This window comes from Tachypleus tridentatus, chromosome 12 (assembly GCF_004210375.1).
Source record: "Tachypleus tridentatus isolate NWPU-2018 chromosome 12, ASM421037v1, whole genome shotgun sequence".
Taxonomy (NCBI): domain Eukaryota; kingdom Metazoa; phylum Arthropoda; class Merostomata; order Xiphosura; family Limulidae; genus Tachypleus; species Tachypleus tridentatus.
In genome coordinates, this window is record NC_134836.1 from 17,945,296 (window position 1) to 17,964,470 (window position 19,175).

General features: G+C 33.0%; 1 protein-coding gene across 3 annotated transcripts in view; it reads right to left on the bottom strand.

The window, feature by feature from the left end:
• Positions 1-17,351, bottom strand: part of LOC143235035 (ras-related and estrogen-regulated growth inhibitor-like protein) — a 30,028-nt gene extending 12,677 nt beyond the window's left edge. Inside the window, exons 1-2 of one of the 3 annotated variants that reach the window (XM_076472779.1) lie at positions 16,863-17,351; positions 5,799-5,869 (exon numbers count right to left, since the gene is read on the bottom strand). The gene's annotated coding sequence lies outside the window, so the exon portion shown is untranslated. Of the gene's footprint in view, positions 1-5,798; positions 5,870-9,216; positions 9,372-16,862 lie in introns of those variants that run through there. The other 2 variants (XM_076472781.1, XM_076472780.1) reach the window with 2 other exon arrangements.
• Positions 17,352-19,175: the final 1,824 nt, after the last annotated feature.

Here is a 19,175-nt window from a genome sequence, read left to right on the forward strand (position 1 = left end):
TAAGTCATGATCGCATGGGTGGGAGTGAAGGAGTGGGATAAGACTCCTTCGTCCTTCGCAGCGAGGAAGGTGTGTGTGTGTGTGGGGAGTGTTTTTCGTATAGCAAAGCCAGAAAGGGATATCTGCTCAGCCCACCGAGGGGAATCGAACCCCTGATTTTAACGTTATAAATCCGGAGACATACCGCTGTACTAGCGGGGGCAGTGAGGAAGGACAGTACGCAATGTCTCACATTTTACTATTACATCATGTCTTTTTAAAAATATGGATTTGTTTTATAAATAAAATGTTAAATACCAGGAACTCTTAGAGGCAAACTCTTGTTATAAAAACAGTCACAAGAAAGAATAAGAATGTTTTCTTTCATCTTCTTTTGTTTCTTGTCCAAAAGTGGCTGGCTTGTTACATTGTTATGGATGGAAGACAAAAGGCAAAAGTTATTATTAATTTAAGCCTGTTTATCCAATTGTTTAAAAAGTTACAATATTTTATAACGTTTTTAGTTGGAAAAATATATATGGTAGTAATTACCTGTTCCTGGACCTTTGAAACAGTTTCACCTCGCAAAATGCAAACTGAAATGTACTCTCCCACTCCTTTACAGTACAAATAGATGTCTTGTTTGTGAGGTCTGTGCAACATGTTCTCCATGACTGTGGGCCAAGGTTTGCAGACAGTACAGTATCTTGAATAATACGTATATGGTCAGACATAATTTGGTTTTGTATACTGTCCGTTAGCACAGTATACAATCTTCAAGATTGGTAGAAAATTTATATATGGTGATAAGAAATTTACAATATTGTAAGGGCCATAAACCGGTCTGGAATGAGGAAGTTGAACTGTTTATCCGTAATCGTATTGTACATACTTTTAAGAATTTTTTAAGAATTTAAAAATTAATTTTAAGAATTAAGTGGGGGCGTCATGGCATAGCTGAATTTTGTGCATTGTACATGGTACCTATTTTTGAAGTGGCTACAATTTTAAATTGATGTAGAAATGCACGAATGAAAAAAAAAAAGATGTTCCAGAGGTCATAACGGAGTTTCTGGTCAGTAGATCAATGTATAGTTTTAACTAAATAATGTTGCCTGTCATATGGCATGTAGAACTTGTGTTTAGCTTCAAAATAATATATGAGAAGTTTAATTTAAGCTTTTAGACAGCAGTCTTAAGTAGCCAAACTTATGAATCAACAACAGAAACAAATTGTGCGTATACTACTAGAATCATGCTAAGATCATGACCTTGAGAATAGTTGTACTGTGTCGTATTTCGATAGCAATCGCTAAGAAAACCTCATTAGTTATGTGGCTGTATGCTTTTATTGAAGCAATTCGTAAATATAAGTCAAACCAAAAATACATGTGTGTTAAGTATGAGTGGAGTTCAGCATATATATTTCTTATGTACTCTTAAAAGATACATAACACCACCACATTTTAAATCTATCAATTCATTACAGATTGATGGCATTACTGAACCATAAAAATGAGCAACGTTGTAATGGCCTTTAAAATTTAACTTTTAAACGAATAACCAGAAATTACAACGCTGACATTATTTGGATTTGTGCCACACATTTGTTTTCAACATTTTATGTACTTTACGTGCTAAGACATGCTGTTTAATATCTTAGTTTCAGGACTTTCTTTTGAAAACAACGTTGAATTAAATACCGTGCCTAAGTTTACTTTGAAGGTTTATTTTAGACTCTTTGTATAGCTCAAAGATCATAACGTTAAAAGGAATAGTAGTAAGATAAAATTGGTTATTATACAACCCCATCAATGGCCCAGAGGTAACTCTGAGGATTTGTAAAGCTAAAATTGAATTTCGATAATCGCAGTGGGCACAGTACAGATAGTCCATCGAATAGCTTTGCGTTAAACAAACTAAACAGAATTCTGTGTGAAATTTAAATTACAAAAATAGCTATATTTCAAATCAAATAAAGGGTAAAGATATCTTGTTCTGCTCTTCTCATATCGTAAGTTTGCTTTAGTTTCTTACAAGGTTTTGCATTGTTTTGGGTTGGGTTTTGTTTGTTTGTTACTAAATGTAAAAACTGCACAATGAGCCATACGTGTTTTACTCACTGCGTGACTAGGACCTCGAATTTTAGCGTTATAAGCACTCAATCATACCATTGAGCCACCTAGTGGGGTGAGGCTCAATGATTTGTAATAAAATTTACCCGAAACATTGTAGACTGTCTCAGTTGTCATTCCACTTTCATTTTCAAGATAACAACTGAAAATATGAATACTTTCAAGTTTAAAAGAAACCAAAAACATGCTAAATAACCAAGCTTTTAATAATCATGTATATCAAGTACATAATTGTGATTGCTTTATTTAAACAAGCTTGAAATTTTGCAATCTAAAAAATTGAGTACCCCGCTGGGACAAGTCCCAAGTGTCTTTGCTACAAGAAAAACGTACACAAGATGATCGACCTCAAGCTGTTAGGTGTGTTATTACAAAAAGCGAAATAACAATGGGATGTCTTTAAAAAAAAATAGTACGAGAAATATTTCGAGTGTGTTTTTCATATAGCAAAGCCACAAAGGGCTATCTGCGCAGCCCACCGAGGGGAATCGAACCCCTGATTTTAGCGTTTTAAATCCGGAGACATACCGCTGTACTAGCGGGGGGGGGGAAATATTTCGATCATATACAAAGCGAAGTAATGTGTTATTTTGTATTTTGCTACATATGAAGCGAGTTGAATTTTTTTAGTGAAATTAGAAGTTACAGTTTGGAATAATCATACAAATTAGGGCATGAGTATTTTCTAATTTAATTAGGTCTTGTGGAAAATCGAAACAGAGCCAAAAGCGTGAGTGTGTATAATGATTAGTGTATAGACAAGAAAAATATAGGTGTAAAATAATAAAAAATAAGTCGACAATATTTCATATCAATATATCACATCATTTAATATTATCTATGAAATTAAATTCTTAAGCTGAAGTTTAAGGCGTCTACCGTATTTCATGTGTAAGCAAAGAGGCAACAGACAGGACGTTTGATCAAAGAGAATGTATTCCGAAACTTGGGACAAAATATGTTGGGCCCGGCATTGCCAGGTGGTTAAGGTACTCGACTCATAATCCGACGGTTGTGGGTTCAAATCCTCGTCACACCAAACGTGCTCGCCCTTTCAGCCGGGGGGTGTTATCATGTAACTGTCAATCCCACTATTCGTTGGTAAAAGAATAACCCAAGAGCTGGCGATGGGTAGTGATGACTAGCTGCCTTCGTTCTATTCTTACACTGCTAAATTAGGGTTGACTAGTGCAGATAGCCGTCGTGTAGCTTTGCGCGAAATTAAAAAAAACAACAACAACAAAAAAACAATACATTATCAATAAAATACGTTTTAATTTTATAGTCTATAAATTGCTCCGAAAAACTAATCAGTGACACTCATAAATGCAGTAAAATATTTTACTTTTTGCTGCATCGTCAGACGTTTATTACTGACGCGTATTTATCTTTTATTGCTAGTCCTGATCTAAGTTACCACACTTGCCAGTTATTAATATCTTGAGGTGCAGAAAAAGCAACAATAATTGTTTACTTCTAAATCTTCTACTGATGTCTGGACTTTTTGGCAACTCTTCCTGCCGAACAAAATTTCCTAAACTATTTATACACCAAAAAACGTATTTTCTGTTTCATTATTGTGTTTATGTTTTTCTTATAGCAAAGCCACATCGGGCTATCTGGTGAGCCTACGGAGTGAAATCGAACCCCTTATTTTAGCGTTGTACCAGCGGGAGACCTGTTTCATGATACTGTTAGTTATGGTGTCGCTAATCAGTTATAACTGAAACACAGAATAAAATGCCATTAATATTGCAAGTAATCCACAAATTAGTACTGGAGCTCTGTATTTATATTTTTATTGTGTGTGTGAAAAATTAGCAATTTCACCCAATTTCTTTGGTCAGATAATAAAATAAAATTATTTAATACGCAATACAATTCGTGAATGATCCTCACTGTTGGTGAACAACATAATATAAGTCATTAACGTGAAAGTTGAATATTAAATACTAGTTTGAGATTCAAATTTCACATGCAATTAAATGGTATAAATCTTAAATTTTGCAGAGAACAGCTACAATGTAAAAGTAAACACGTCTGTTGAGATCTCAGGCTATATGGCTGTAAATTTGGTTTCAAAAGTGGAAGGGTTTTGTAGTTGAAGTGGCATATATGTGAGAGTATTTATTCAAAAAAGATAGAAAACGGTGCTGGTGGGAACGTGTTACTTGTGAGAACTGGGTCAGTAGTAAGTCTGAGAGCTTATATGTTAAAACATCGGGTATTGATACTAGTGGGGATACGTGACGGATGGCTCATTGTGTACATTTGGTGTTTACAACAAACAAACAAACGTAGAGTATCAATAGAACTGTTTACAAACATAACATCAGATATGTGAGACTGCTGACTATTAAAGTAAGTCTAAAAGACTTAGCTTATAGAACACACTGTATTTTGTTTTTCTAAAATAAGCCCCCCTCCCCTTCAGTGATCGAGCGGCAAGTTAGCAGAATCTCATGGTGAGCGAAGCCCAGTTAACCCATTGTGTAGTTTTACATTTAACAACACCTAACCAACCTGAAGTCGAATTTAAACCATTGCAATCTGACGATTTATGCGATAGTATAATAAACTAAAAATTGTTTTTTATTATGTTAATTTTAGAGAATGTTAAATAGCCCCGAATTCATGACTTACGAAAGTTACGTGTTTAGAATAATACGCTGGTGAGTCTAGCTTATCATATGAATGAAGAAGTAATAGGTAATTAAACTTAGATATTATTTATTTTGCTTTTAATGATATGTAGTGGTGTTTAAAATTGATTCACCACCGTCAACGCTGTGAACTCAGATTATTTTGAGCAAAAATTGGAAAGAAATTCATCAGGAGTAAATATTACTTGCTATTTTAAAATCCAAATAAAAGAATTAAAAATACGAAACAGATAAATCTGAATGTGTACTAAATCTAAAAAGATATTAATTTGATTATTATGTGATCAAAACAAGAATTCTCTTGTTTAGCCATGAGCTTTAAGGTGTTAAATCTAAAAGTAATAAATGTAAAGACAAATTGTCGCTCAAACAACAACCCATTCGAAATGTGTAAATTCGAAATTTTCATAAGAAAAACATAAAAATGAAAATATTGAGACAAAATTCTTCAACAATCAATCATCCTTGAAGAGTAAGAAATGTTTGAGGACAAATGTTATGTTAACAAGTAGACTAATCACAGTAAATTAATTTGTTCTAATTTTGTGAAATGCTCAAAACATTTAACAGTCTGGATTAAGTGTGTCCTAATGGTTAAAGTATTAGACTACAGATCTGAAAATACAAGATTCATAGATGAACAAGGCGATGGTTGGCAAGATGATTATATTCGCTTTATTTAGTAGTTCAAAATTAGACACTCTATCTGAACATAATGGGTTTATGATGTTCTATTCTAGTATATGTTGAATATACTAAAACAGGTTGAAAAACTAAACGTATTAATATAGACACTAGCGGTGTTAAAAATTGGCTTTCATTGATTATTACTCACTTTATACTTCGGTTGATGGCATGCATGACACAACATTAATTCTAATTAATTTCTATATAACATTGAGTTATTCTGTGGAATAAGGTATCGATCGATCAACTTGCAGATCTGATCGTTGATAAAAATGCCAGAAATATAATACTCGCTTAATTCACCAGAAATGTGACCATTGTTATAAGTACTTACGTTTGCTTAAAAACATATAAAGGAGTCGTTACATCACTTCATGTGCCCTAATGCAGTTGTAGGACTGCTATCTAAAAATAGAAAAAGAACCTGTATTTCACATGGAAAAATAATGGACAATTAATAATTTCCAATGTTGTGTGAATTACTTATTATATAATGTTATTTCAGTTGTATTACGATGGAAATAACTTTAAAACTGACATAATATTAATATAGAGAAATAAGTAGGATTCTTGTCCTTTCGGTGAATTAGTAGCAAGTTGATCCAATCTGATGCGTCGCATGTTCCATAGTATTCACACACAGTAAACAAGGCTAACGCACACTTTTGGACCTCGTGACGTCAATGCGCTGAATTCAACGTAAGAGGATAACTATTTTTTGAACTACAATTGGAGATTAAAGCCATTAGTTGTAGAATAAAATAACAAACTGCGAAATATCGCCCAAACAGTTTTGATGATGTGTTCCGTGACAAATTAGGATTTTTTGAAAAATAAAATTCATTTTTAACTTCAACTTATTATATGATGTTAGTTCAGTTGTATGGTGATGGAATTAACTTTAAAACTGACTTAATCTTAATAGGATTGTTTGTTTGTTTGTTTTTGAATTTCGCACAAAGCTACTCGAGGGCTATCTGTGCTAGCCGTCCCTAATTTAGCAGTGTAAGACTAGAGGGAAGGCAGCTAGTCATCACCACCCATCGCCAACGAATAGTGGGATTGACCGTAACGTTATAACGCCCCCACGGCTGAAAGGGCGAGCATGTTTGGCGCGACGGGGGTGTGAACCCGCGACCCTCAGATTACGAGTCGCACGCCTTAACGCGCTTGGCCATGCCGGGCCACTTAATAGGAAGAGTATCGACTGAGATTCTTGTCCACTCGTTAAGAATTTCTCTCAACTGAGATGCTAAGGATACTTTTAATAGCTTTATAAAGTGGTTTCTTTACAAACAGAAACTTATCTTTCAAGTATTAAGTCACATCTAGATAGGGTGACATTAAGTGCAAAGAAAATCATCATTGAAAATTATATGTATGTTTTACACTTTCTACTTTTCATGAATTACAAGTACAATAAATTGTTGATAATAATAATCTATGGAAATGTGAGCACCTAAATTCAGAAATTGAAATGAATTTTTTAACTTACTTAAAATAAAAGTTCTCATGTTTTTTTCTTTGTTTTAATAATGCAGTGTAATTTATATATTCACAGTTTCTCGAACTTTATATATAATATATTAAATTTTAGTCAAATTTTGCTAAACATTCGAGTGTAAGGGGCATTTTAGATCAAAATTTAGTTAATATTTTATTGAGATTCAGTATTTACAATAATAGCAAAGGGACTAAATTAGATCCTTTTAAAAATAAGTTTCATTCGTTCACTTATTATTTATCATTATTAATAAGTTTAATTATTGGAGATGTTTTTTAAAACTTGGACATGTCTTACTTTGTTTATACGTTTTTAAAACTGTGTAAACATTAGAAGACAAAAGTTGAATTTAACAATAAATGTAAAGTAATTAAATTGTAATATTATAAAAAAATCTAGTCGTAAGTAAAATCACTGAGAGTTATTTTCTGTACTTTTGCAAAACAACTACACTGCCTTGAAGATTACTCTCTAAATTAGATGATAGTAATATGAAATAGTGATGTGTACGAAAGGAAATTTATTTTCTTTGGATATTCACACTGAAAAATACAAAGGCTATCTTCGCCAGCCCTCCTTATTTTTGAACTTATAGGATCAGAGGGAATGGAATAATTTAGCAGAATCCAGCGCCAACTTTAAGTGAATCTAATTGTTTGTCTTTTGATGCACTCATGACCCCAAAGTGCAGAGAGCAATTTTTACTAGAACGGGAAAACTAATCACGAACCTTCGGATTCATAGTCCTGCACACTGACCACTAGACCAGCTAGGCACTACGACAGTAACTGATTAAAGCGTGATTTGTTGTCTTTCAAAATTATATGTTCACTATGACAAAATTAAAATATGTTCTTCCGTTTGTATAGTAAGATATAGGATAGTTTTACATAAACCCTTTATTTAAAATAATTAGTTCTTAAAAAAATATTTGAACCAATGGAACAGTTCAACATTTTGAAGATAAACAAAAGCTATGCTGCTTTAGTAGAAAAGGAATTGAAAAATTGTGTGCTATAAACCATATGATTCTTAGTAAGCCTTTATTGAAATACAGTTGCTCTACGATAAACACTTTTTAAAGATATAGTTAATTTAAATATAGTTTCTTCTTATATCCAATTCATTTTTTAAACTCTAAGTTTTCATGAAATTAAAGGATCAGTGAAAAATAGAATAAAAGTCGTCACTGTGGCATTTAACCTTTGAACATCTCCCGAATTTATCAAAGTTTTTAAACGCTACTCTTCTTTCTTATAGATTAGCGTGTAAGATACAAATATTATCACAGTAGATGCTTAATATTAGCGTGTAAGTTACAAATATTTATCACAATAACCACCTAATATTAGCATGTAAGGTACAAATATTATCACAGTTAACAGCCTATTATTAGCGTGTAAGATATAAACATTATCAGAATAGGTGCTTAATATTAGCGTGTGGAGATACAAGCATTATCACAGTAGGCGCCTAATATTAATGACTATCTTTTTATTACCATAACGTTTCAAACGTGCCTCACGAAACGTTTATTTGAATGAAATCTTTGGCAAGAAACTAATGTATGATACAGAAATACGTTTCATTACATGTTAACAAGAAAAAAAAGCAGGTAAAGGATGGTGAATAACACATACTTTAACATAAAATGTTATGGTCATTATAATTAGTGAACATAGGCGATTTTTGTAAAATGTTTTACATTTTATTTTTCTTTACATACGCAATCTTAGAGAGAATATTAACTTCTTTGTTAAAGTGAGTGTTTTCTGCCATTTAACTTTAGGAAATCGGTTAACTAATATTATATAAACAGCTGTAGTAGGAGGAATAATTATAAAACAATTTATAACGGATTTTGGATCAGTAACTTTTTTATACTTCAACTCGTACCACATTCTCCAACTTTATAAACAATGACTTAAGGCTTGTTTTTGTAATTCTTATTCTTCCCAAGAACGACGACACCCTCTTCCTAACTGTGTGAAATAATTATCTACCTCCTAATAATACTCACAAATTTTCTATTTCATTCTAACAATGTTTAATAATTCCTTTCTTCTTTCTAAAAGATGCCCCAAATTCTCTAACTGTATTTGTCAGTTGTCATGCATCTGGTATTTCCTTTCTTGTTTGTTTTTTGTTTTTGAATTTTGCTCAAAGCTACATGAGGGCTATCTGCGCTAGCCGTTCATAATTTAACAGTGTAAGACCAGAGGGAAGGCAACTAATCATCGCTACTCACCGCCAACTTTTGTGCTACTCTTTTACCAACGAATAGTGGGTTTGACCGTCACAGCTTAAAGGGCGAGCATGAAATTGTTGTTTTCGTTGCGTTTAGTCTCAAAGTGGCACAACGGTATGTCTACGGACTCACACCGCTAAAAAATTCTGGGTTTTGATACCCGTAGTAGGTAGAGTACAGCTAGTCCATTGTGTAGATTTGTGCTTAATTCTAAACAAACAAACAAATATTACGTTTTTTTTTTATAAGTAACACCACCTACAGGAACAAAAAATAAGTACTGTACAAAAAGCATATTTCCTACTATATAAACTACGTGGAAATGACTCAACAGGAAAGTTTAAAGGCTACGAGAGCAAATAATACACATGCTAATACCAATCATAACTAAAGTATAAAATATGAAATTTATCAGCGCAATTCCTCAACCTTTCATTGTTGTAACTCGCTATACAGCATTATTTGATCCATGTAATAATTCTTTCATTCTTTGTATATCTAACCATTGAATTCTCAAAATTTGTAATGCATCCTGGAGGGAATTTTAACGTTTCACACAATAATGTTAGAAAGAATTATCCATATTCTACAGTTGATATAAAAATTGTTTTTAAAATCATCTGGAGAATAAATACTTTTACTGACTTTGTTGCTCTTATTTTGTACTTAGTTACTTTATGTAATGTGTCTTTACTATATTTTTTCATCATTTTGCATTCCTTCCAACTTTTACCCAAGTAATTATTACTCTGGGTATGGGTGTGTGCAACTGTCATTTTTCATATCTTTCTTTATTCTATTTTTGTTTAAGAACATATTCTCGAACCCTTGAACTATGCTTTCCTTTTCTTCTACCCTATCTCTTTTAAAAGCCATTTTCTCCTCACTGGAAACCTGATGTAGGGCTGTTTGTCAAAAGGTTGTTTTGGTATATGTCAACAAACTCATTTGAATTTGTTAAGTGTTTGTTTTCTTTTACATTTTGTAACTTCTACGTCCACACATTATATTATGCAGTTTTAATTAGTGAACTATGTTCTAAATGGAACATTTGGCCTACTGCTTAAGGTTTTGGGCTATTTATGGAAGTATTGTGAGCTTAAAGCTTACCACCGCCTAGTCTTTATATTTTTGAGCAAAGCACTTTACCCCAAATTTGCTGGATGCTCATCAGCTTTAAAACGGGTACCAAATAATAGATAGGGTTAATGTGCAATGAACTGGAATCTTGTCAAGTGTGGTTGTGTAAACATTCAAATCTGTTTGTACCACAGTAAACCTTACTGGCCTGTAAAACACGGCGAAGATTTAACAAACCACCTTCATTTGAGAGCAAACTTCAGCCAGTATTCGGCTATTGATAAAATAATCTTTGAAGCAAGGCTTTGATGGCCTTCCTACGTGTTTGTCAGTAGTGGTTTTTGTATTGATGCGAAATGACTAATATAGCTTTCACTATTTTAGTTTTGAAAGCAATTTTACAAACATTGGAAGTATAACTTTTCTATTTTCATAGTTTTCAAATATAAGACAATACACACTTAACTGCTCTTCTGTTCTATGTTAGGACAGACCCTTGAGTTAACCTCTTGGTTCGAATGCATAACGTTGTTCTTCTCCCATATCTGCATTTATCTAAAACACTCGACTTCTGCCAAATGTCTTATCAAGCGTCATCGGTTGAATAAGAGTGTTTATCAAGGGGATGTATGACGTTTTGTTCTTAAAATGTACTGAGACGCCATAGCAGTTAAGCAGCGTAACCGTAATATGTTTCTACATCCAGCGGGTTTCACGTTTATTTTTGCATTGAACTTTAATTTCTTCTCTTACAATTTCCTAATCAGTATAGCACTAACAAGCTTGCGAAAGTATAAACAAAGTTTGGCGTAATGGCAAATGGTTTGAAAAAAACATTATAAGTTTTCTAAAAATTTAAAAGTTAATCTGCAGTGTAATTGTTAATTTACAATATTTAAAACGAAAAATAAAGGTCGAAACCAAAATAATTTAAAAACTTGAGTATAACGTTTGGACCAATTTAGGCTTAAAGCAGTTTTATCGATAAGCCCATCTGCCGAAATTTGTAACAGATAACATAATAAAACAAAACTATTAGACTACTACATTTTCTCACCAAGACTGAACCAGTACTTGTAGACTTTAAAACTGAAGATATTATATTTTCTCACCAAGACTGTAGTAGTATTTATAAACGCCGAGACCATAGAGATGTTATATTTTTTTTGGACCAGTACTTGCAGACGACGAGACTAGAGAAATCCTCACTAATCACCTCTTCGTGGTCAGTTGGTTTCGAGCCCGAAACTTTCTTGCGACGTGCATAAAACTTCACCTAATTGTTCTATTCTACCCAACAGTATAATAAATATAAAGGATTTACTGTTATACTTTTATTTTAATATATATGTCTGTTTCAATTTACTATATATTTAGAAATGTGCACGTGTGCTGCAAAAGTCCAGCCTTTCCTCTAAATTTGTAGAGGAATCTCGAGCGAAAAAAACCAACAATGTTATTTGGCCAACCGAATGTTCGATAATCTCTCCATGGAGTTTCTAAATCGCAAGAAACAGGAAGGTAGTATTATATTGTTAGTTTACTACAGTTAGTATATTATAAACCTCGGAAGCTATAATTGTGATAAACGTTTATTAGTAGGAAAACCACAGATAGCTAACCAGGAACTTTTATATATTACGAACTTTACAAACTGTTTAACTTCAGTAAATTAAATTTGAACGTTAGTATTTCTACGAGGACATTAGATATATTCGTTGGAGAAAAGTAAATTTGTAAAGGACGTGAGGTGAGCCATAAGCGAAGTGTAACAATATTAACGTGATTAGATTATACTAGTCTTACTGCTTAAGTTACATAATTTATTATTTGAAGCTGGGTTTTATAAGAATCTGTGGAATGTCACCTCCAAATTATCAAATTCATATGAGATTTTACATTTTTCAAAATGAAAAATATTTAGAATCTACATGATATGGAAGGTTCTTTAAAGATTATGTGGATTTTTGATTGAGCTAAAAAAGGTTTTGTTAGTTTTTGAATTTCGATAAAAGCTACTCGAGGGCTATCTGTGCTAGCCGTCCCTAATTTTGCAGTGTAAGACTAGAGGAAAGGCAGTTAGTCATTACCATCCACCGCCAACTCTTGAGCTACTCTTTTACCAACGAGTAGTGGATTGACCGTCACGTTATAACACCCCCACGACTGAAAGGACGAGCATGTTTGGTGCGACGGAGATTCGAATCCGGGGTCCTTAGATTACGAATCGAACGCCTTAACCCACCTGGCTATGCCGGGCCGAGCTAAAAACCAAACCTGAATCTAATCTTGTATAACGCCAACTTACTCTTAAATATATTGTATTCTAGTATGTTACATTCAGTATAATAACAGTACAATACCTTTACAACTGTCTGTTGATTTTAACTAGTATCTCACAAACACCTTCTAGTATTGTAATCTAATATAACTATGTTTATCTGACATATCTATCTTTAAGTTTATAGTCCTGGTAAGGATTATTTGTACAGAAGTGTTTACAGAGATAGCAGGATTCGCACCTGTGATATGATGATATCAAGCCAGATATATCATTTGTTGCTCTATGATTAAACTTGAATACACAAGATAAACTGTATTATCTCTTCTATACCAGCACAAGTGATTACTTTATAAAAAACAAAGGTAACAACATAATTATGCATACGAGAACAAAAAATGTTGTACAAGAAGCTTAATAATTTCCATACCATATCTGAGAGAGAAAAATATTAAAATAATCAAATATTGTAACAGAAGAATAGTAAACACATAAAGTCACACACAAGAAAAAAATAACGTATTTGTTAGTTTAAGAAGTGCATTATAAAATCAACAATTTAAACCGACAACAAAGTAAAGAATCAAAATGTGGTATTAAGATAAAATTACATTTTGAAAACTACAACTGTTTATTTTTTAATATAATCCTAATAAATTTATCCTAATACCACATTTCGATTATTTGTAACCATAGATTGTAATAAAGGTAGATTTTTACTTACACAGCTGAATATCGTTCAATAACAACTAAGTGTTTTTCTAATCTATAGATTGTAGTATAGAAATTGTAATTCAATACAATTTCTGGTAAAACTATACATTTTACTCCAAGAAAGTGTATCTTCTATGTATTAAATATTTTCGTATACAACGATCTTATTCTTTAAACTTGTACTTTATTTATTATCTTTGAAATTAAAGTTTCGATGTTTTATTTAACACCTGAAATACTAGTAACTTAACACTAAAATATGCCATAGACTATAAAATAATGAATTAAAATTAGTATACTGTAAGTATAATTTCTAAACGTATAAAGAGAACACAACACACACACATACTTTCTCTCTCTCTCACTCACATACATACACACACGTGTATATGAAGAATGTTTACTATTTTCCAAATAATTATTTTTATATTCACTCTCGGCCCGGTATGGCCATGTGGCTAACGCACTCGACCCGTAATCTGAGGGTCACAGGTTCGAATTCCCATCACATCAAGCATGCTCGCCCTTTCAGCCGTGGAGGCGTTATAATGTTTCAGCCAATCCCACTATACATTGGTAAAATAGTAGCCCAAGAGTTGGTAGTGGATGGTATTGACTAGCTGCCTTCCCTCTAGTATTTCAATGCTAAATTAGGGACGACTAGCGCAGATAGCCTTCGTGTAGTTTTGCGCGAAATTCAAACCAAAGTATTCACCATTTTTGTCCTGCGTTTTAGTTTATATGATTTTTTCTAAGACGCACTGAGTTGTGGTGATGTTGAAGTGTACTTACAAAAACAATAACTGATTGAACATACGTATTTAGCTTCCTTAAACAACGTTTAATTTATTTCTTATGCATTTTACTCGCTTAAGACACTATCGTGTCACTTAACGAGTTTTTGTATTAATTCAATGGTAAGCACGGTGTCCCAGGTAGAAAAATAATGTTTGAAAAGCATTTGGATATACTTGAAACCATAGGCGTAAGTTCTTTTCACGGGGAACTTGGGGACATGACCTGCTCACTTTTTAAAGCCTGAAACATTTTTTGATAGAATATCTTCATGAATATATTAGATACAGACACATTCCCACGAAGTTATTCCTCTGTTCAGAATAGCTTTCAGATTATCATGAGATTTGAAGAAAACAATTTAAAACACATTTTATATTTTAAAACTGTCAAACAAAAGCTAGCCAATACTATCTTTTCTTTAACTTAAAAATTGTACTTCAAACTTATAAACACATAAGTCATACTCAAAACTATTGTTAAACAGATTTTCTGAAGATCAGTTATTTCGATCTTCCTAGTGACAACTTACTATTAAAACCAAATAGTCCTCTTAAAGGACGGTTGTGGGAGGCTTTAGAGCAAATGATGCACTGATCTCTAGCGTATTAAGTGTAATGTTTGTTTGTGTCGAATGTTCGAGTAAAGTTACATTGGAGGTATCTGCAATAAGCATCACTTGTTTTCAAATTATAGACATCGGGGAAGGCAGTTCATCAAATTAACTCACTGTCACTCTTGTGCTCCTTTAATCGACTATTAGGATTTTACCGTCGTTTTGTAACACGCAGTTCCAAAAGTGTAGAGTGCAATTTCATGGCAACGGGACTAGAGACGTGACTCCTTGGATTTACAATCCAACAAGCTGACCAGTAGGCTACGCCTGCACATTCAAACAAAAGTCAGTATTCTTTGATAGATTGTTTAGGCAGAGTATTCATGATGAAACTTTGTAGAATGGACGACAACTGCCTGTTGTGGAGACACAAGTGTAGAGGACGACGTTTCGAAAGTCTTCCGTCTTTCATCTTCAAAGACAAATAATTTCTATTTTGAGGTTAATACCAAACATGATTTTGTTGTTCATAAATTCAGTGAGGTTATATACCTTCTGAAGGAGTAGGCTAAGACAAACGTCTTCTTCGGTGTCATGATTAGTGGAAGAGTCAGCTGCTCTTAGAAGTCCAGCGAATGAACTGTGATTTAATCACAGTAGAAGGAGTTTTCTGTTTTTAAATGTTTTGTGTAATTATTTAATCTGTATTTTTTATGGGTATGAACTAGAGAACGAATTTATTGTTTTAAAGGTTTTGACTAATAGATACATCTGCTATTTTAAGAACGAAAATAATAATAATATATTGTGTTAGATGTGTTCGCTTGTTGATTAATCTGATGTTTTAGGAGTGAAATATAGCGAACAATCTTCTGTTTTAGTAATGTTGACTGGTTGGTTAAGACCTATTTAAGAATTTGCTGTGTTTAAGAGACGTCGGCTGGTGGATTAGTGTGTTGTTTCGAGGGATATAACACACAAAATGAACTTTTACCTTAGAGGTGTCAACTAATGAATTAGTTGCTTTTATGGGTGTAGCCCAATGAATAATCCGTCGCTTTGGAGGAATTAATAGGTAGATTAGTGCGTCTTTATTGAAACATAGTGAATAATATGCTCTCTTTTGGGTAGTAGATTACAGTGTCTTTAACGTAACATACGCTGTTTGTTAGGTAGTAGATTGAGGTGTCTGTAATGTAGCATATGCTGTCTGTTAGCTAGTAGAATGATGCGTCTTTATTGTTACATAGAGAATAATATGCTGCCTGGTAGCTAGTAGATTAGTGTGTTGTTTTTAAGGCTCTACTGTTTATAAACGTTCGCTAGGGAAAGAACTAATAGTTTTATAGTCTTTGTTTGGTGCAGTGGTCTCTGTTTATTTTTCATACAAAGCCACTTCAGATCATGACCATGAAACCGAGGATTGAACCTTAGTTGGTTTAGGAATACATCATTTCCAATTACAATTTTGCTTAAAACTGAGAAGTATAATTATTAACAGTGCACTGTCTAATAGTAGTGCGGGCCAAGAATCAGGCTTTGGAGGGCTTGTTGCAGCCCGCGTGCTGCCTAATGTCTACTGACTTGGTCTGCTTTGTTGAAAATACGGCATAGAATATATATATATATATATATGTTACACGGATTCGATCCTTTAGATGTTTCTGTTTCATTTAAAAATACTTGGAAATACACCTAATGTTTTTCATCCCACAACACGCTAGTCCTTTCAACCGTAAGGGCGTTATAATTTAGGTCACCCCCACTATTCATTGGTAAAAGAGTTGCCCAGGAGTTGGTGGTGGGTGGTGTTGACTAGTTGCTTTCCCTCTAGTATTTCACTTCTAAATTAGGAACGGCTAGTGCAGATAACCCTCGTGCAGATTCCAAACAAATACTCGAATGATAAAAGTTAAATATTACATTACTACAACATTAACTAAAAACTGTTATTAATATACGGTAGAGTTGCCAGTTTTGTTAAATACATTAAAATTACTAGAATGCTGATTTAGGGAAGTATAAGATAAAACTTATCTACTTCATAAAGTTAATTTTTGCACTGTTAACCCAACGATAAAGTTTCTGTATAAATGCTTTAACTTGTCATTTAAATTCTTCTCAAATTAACGGTTTATAACGGTTTACTGACTCGTAAGTGAACCAAACAATTCTAGAAAGGTACAATTTTATAATTCTATAACAAAAATAACAGCTTACCAGTCTTTCCTACGTCTTCTGCTCCCAAGAGTATAATGTTACACATGCTGTCTCTTGACCACAGGTTAGAAAGTCCGAATTTTCGCGAGGCTAATCGTCTAGTTGTCATAGTGACACAAATTTCGGTTTTGTAGCTTATTGGTTTAAAAATAATGCGTGTGTTTTTAATTTTTTCTTAACTCTCTAACAAACAACCATTCTACTTAATATCGAAAGAAAGAGTAATTTCGTTCTTTCAAATGTTCCTGATTTCAGTGGCAACGTTTGAAACTGACGTTTTATTTTCAACTTCTTTAGCCATTTTTGGAATATGCAGCTGATGATGGTTCTGCGCTAGTAGCAACGTAAACAATAAACAATTTACAGATTTTGTTGTCTCAAAGAACTGAAAAGAATGCGCTACATAGCCGTTCAAGGATGATTTACCAGTTTACTTTTGCGGACTTATCGTTAATACAGAGTTTATGTACCCAGGCGTAGGTACTGTTTGTACGCGGCAGTTCTGTCAAACTACGTCACTACGTGCGCTTTTACTGTTAGCATGAGCTCACGTGATCATTATCGCAGACACTAAACTGTATTTGTCATACCTTTTGCTTTGAATATTTGTCGCGTTTTGATAACGACGAATGTTTATTTTGTTAGATTTGCGTTTCGTTTATATAGATAATAAAATGTGCAGAATCTTACAATTTTGTTTCGATAAAGGCCTTATATCTTAGCTCTGCTTTGACCTAAAGTTGTTTACCACTGCAGTGAAAATAGATACATAATGTAGAAACCATTAAAGTTATCTTTCAATCAGTGCTTAAATAAAACCTCTTTTATACAATACGTTCTGTGGTGTTTTAGGGGTTTCTTCATTGTGATAAAATATAAACTTAGATGAAACGAGTGTATACTTATGAGCAATACACAAGATAGGTAAATCTAATTTCGCAGTTAAACACATTAAGTAATCTGGAGCTACAAATACCTGATGTTTAAAAAATAAAGTGTAAGGCCTTAAAAAACAAACAATGTGCATTAAGAATATGACGCAAAAGCCATGTTTAAAACTAAATTATATATATGTGTGTGTGTGTGTATTTGAACTTTAATGGGGAAATTTATCATGACAGTAATTCGTAGGTTTTTAAATTTTCTGATGCACAGGTGATAACGTCCGGCACCTATTTCTCACTCTTGTAATAAATGCATTTTTATTATCTGTAGTTGATGAAACCATGGAAGAGAACTAATAAAAGTTGGTTCTGAGTTAGGGTAATTAAATTTTATTAGAATATTTCACGGATCTGTTCTGTACCCAAAAATAATCATGTAAACTTTACAGCAATTATCACTCAACAAGGTTTATATTTATTTATTTAACCTTGAACGTAGACTTCTGGGGAAACGGGAGGTGGGAGTCTATACATCCACGATTCTCCATTTTGCTTTGTTGACAATTCTACGCCCGCGTAATGAGTTTGTCCTTCAGTTCTCGTTCGTACAATAACTATAACACACTCAGAATTTCCGACAAAAGTAGTGAAAGAGATGTGTTTTTTAGTTCTTTAAGTTTCTCCTTTTTTTTTTGTATATGCTTTTAGAGAGCAAAATCTTTGTCACAGCCCCTAAGTTTGGTTTATGCAAAGCACTTATTCCAGAGTAGTCGTAATGCTACACTTTATATGGGTAGAAAACTTTAATTGGTAGTTTATTATAATGGATTAAATAACAAATGGCACAAGTCTATTTTTTACACTATTAAGACATCATTTTATTATTTTAAACTAATGTTTTGAGAAAACAAAAAACGCAGCCATTTTGAAAGCTTTACTTTTAAGTAAGACATTTTTTAGAATTGTTTTCGTTGAGTTTCTCTGTTGGATTAAAACACTTATTTGTTTGTAGAAAAAAAAATTTAAGGGTGACTAGGGTAACTGTTGTGTAAATAAATTCTCATAATTTGTCTTGTTAACACATAATGCTAGATGTAAGTCTGTAATTTAAAAATATTATTGTTTGTTTCACGTTAGAAACACGAGAGCGAACAAAATATGTTCACTTTTTTCCATATTATTATTTTTATTTTCAAAAATGTAGATGAAATTAGCCGAATATACGTGCATCACAACCTAAATGTTGTCTAAATGTTGAATGTATTAACTAACATTTCGACATTTTGAAATGTCCGTAGTTTTTACAAGAAACAGCTTAACAGGGGTTGAGAAAGTTATCCTCTCAACAATAAACAGACTAAATACGGTCAGTTGAAGGTGCACATATGCGCGTTTAGCATTCGTTCAAGTGTGCGTCGAAAATATAAAG